Genomic DNA, 3203 nt, shown 5'->3' on the forward strand with positions numbered 1-3203 from the left:
TTGAGGCGGTTACATTTTTTCAAATGACGACAAAGAAATTGAAGATAGGTCATAGTTGTTGGCGCTTGAAGGCAGAGTTGGCACCTAGGGTCATTGGGCCATCTGCGCATAGCAAGCATACTATCGTGAGAATTTTACAGTGAAGGACAAGACAAGCAAAAAACTTGCATTTAGGCTATGCATGCATAGTCCATATTGGTGGCCCCAAATTTGGGATGCGAGACGTGCGACGGGGCCGCGTAGGCCGACAAAGAAGAGTATGCCCCATTTGCAATGAATTTCCAGGTAATGGAATCCTCTCTGCAAGTGTGTATAGTACCTAATTATATTTTTGTCTTGATGACAATGTGGTTAGTGAGACTAACACTAAAAAATGCACATCCGTGATGATACACGTTGTCATAGTAGGTCACTTTTATTGTCATCCAAGTACATTCATGACGTTTTATGGCAACATCAAAATAATCATACTTGTGTTCTTGTAGATGAGTTCCATGACAATAATCGCTTTCGCATCATGGAAGTGTGCTCTTCCATGACATAAAATGACACGTCATGGAATGGTCGTAACGCGTCGTTGTTAAGCTAACGTGTGTGGGTTCTGGATCCGATACGCGTTAACAACATGGCCACCTACTAATACACCACACGTCAACATCCTATTCGTCGTGGAAGCCACATGTCAACTACTTATTGGAACAAGTGTCATGTACACAACTGTCCACATGCGCAGTTCCTAAGACGACACATGACATGACACAATAGAGTTCCATTTAGTTAAAAAAAAGGTTATCCTAGTTAGAGACCTGGTTATGGCCCACGGGACTTAGTGGAACCTTAGTGTGTCTAGCCCATAAAATGCCCCCTAGTGGCCTACTTGCAAACATCCCATTTACAACTCGGGTCCACACGACCCATTGTAGCATGTGTGAATTCAGCCCATTACTGACCCTTGGGTAATTTGACATGATTATAGCCTGTTGATTCTGTCGGCTCATGTGTGTCCCATTGTGCCTTTTAGCCCATATGTGACATGTGGTGTTTTCGTCCCATTAGTGGCTTGTGGTGCTTTTGTGCCCATTTATAGTCTATGGTATCTTTCGGCCCATTGATGACCCGTTTTGTCCTTTGTCATTTTCGGTATGTGATGTATTTCGGCCCGTTAATTGTCTATGGCGCCTTTGGGCCATTTTGACCCTTAATGTCTTTCGGTCCATCAACGACCCATCATGTATTTGGGCCATTTTTAGTTCGTGGTGTCTTTCAACCCATTAATAGCGTGTCATGTGTTTGGGCCCATTTACGATGTGTTGTGCTTTCGTCTCATTTGCGCCCACGTTATCTTTTGACTCATTCACGATCGTGATGCGTTTGGCCGTTGTAAACGGTCAATGGTACATTTGGTCCATTAGTGGACCACGGGAAGCAACACATAGTAATTATCAATAACATGTACTTTACAATAGAAAAGTACACATATTACATTCACTCAGCATCAAAATTTGTCGTGAATGAAAATAAACGCAACAACATAACAATAGATTACATACACTAGGCATCAAATTTTGCCAACAATGCAAATAAAAGAAACAACAAAACAAGTCCAGAGAACTAAAACCACTTCAACAAAACTTAAGAAACGCCATCCTGAGTATCCACTATGGCGACAAGAACCTTAGCAAGCTAATGAACATTCCCTTGTTTAGCTTTGAGATCCTTCATCGGTTTTGTTTTTGTGCAAGAAAGTGTGCATCTGATTTCTCCAGAGTCTTCCTTGGTGATTCAACTTCTTGTCGGAGCATAGTTGAATAATGTTTTTTGGTTTGGAGTTGATACTGAAGAAGCTGAACTAATTTGCGTAGAGCCTTTGAAGAGCTTGCGCCAACAGTAGTGGCCGGTATCTCGGACACTACATCAAGACATGACTTTGGGTTTGTCTTGCTATCTTGAATATAGTTTGCCTTCTTATTTGCATTATTTGCTTTACCATAGAGAAACAATGAGGTTGTCTCATTATCTTCAGAAGACTTTTCCATCATAAATGTGCTAGTATTCTGAAAGAGAAATAAACAGACAAATAAAAGGTTTAGCATGCATATGAAACACATTTTGATAAACCAATTCAGTGGTAAAATGGATAGGATTATACTAGCATGTCTTTTATTGCTAAGTACATAATAACATCATGAAATGAACATATCTCCTTGTACTATGACCACTATATTATCTATTTCATCTCATTTTATTTTGGCAAATCAAGATAGATACATAATTTAAAATAGGATTAACATGATATGTTATTGTTCATATCATCAGAGAAATCAGTTAAGAAAAAACACCATTGACATAATGGAAGTGTGGGAAACTCCACAACACCTCAAGATTACAGACGGATACCAGAAACATACATGCTTGACTAAAGAACATTATTGGCTCTGTTTTGATTCTAGTAATGAACATGGCATGAGAAAATAATTGTTTATATAATTGAAATTGAAACCAACATAGAGCAAGAGGTTACAATAGCAAACCAGCTAAACAAACAAGTTTTTATTTGAGTTTCTCCACCATTATCCCACCTCTAGACCAAATCTTCCATTTGAGTTGCTCTACCATTGCCAACACCCTAAAAGCTTGATTTCTCTTCATCCCTCCACTCAAACTCCACCAAACCATGATGATCGAAAGAGAATCACCTGATCTACACTTCCACCAAACCAATTTGTAGTCACCATACTTGTGCATCACCAATACTTGTTACTTTTGGAGATTTGGGACTCATATGCGCTAGAAGTAAAGCCTGAAAGCTTTCTTTCATGTGGTGTAATCCAGGGAAGTTTTAAAATGTCCGATGGCCGCCTTCAAGACCAACCACGAGTGATTTGAGGCTCATCCATTAGGGTGACCCGAAGGGAGACTAGGTTGAGCCACTTGGTGGCGTTCAGGAGTTTTAGCTTTCGTACCTCTCTAGCGGAGATTAGCAATTGGCACATCTATGTATTCAACTTGTGTGGTTAATCCATTTTTGTACCTGTACTTGTGTTTGCTTGCTAGCTAGCTTGTTGTTCTATCTTATCTAGTGTATTAGCTTGCTTGTCATATAGGTTCTCACCATAGATTCCATTTGTAGGGAACTCACTTTATTCACATTACCCCTAACATTGGAAGTTAAGCTTAAATTTTGTAATCTCCGACTCACCTCC

Source organism: Triticum dicoccoides, chromosome 2B (assembly GCF_002162155.2).
Source record: "Triticum dicoccoides isolate Atlit2015 ecotype Zavitan chromosome 2B, WEW_v2.0, whole genome shotgun sequence".
Lineage (NCBI taxonomy): Eukaryota > Viridiplantae > Streptophyta > Magnoliopsida > Poales > Poaceae > Triticum > Triticum dicoccoides.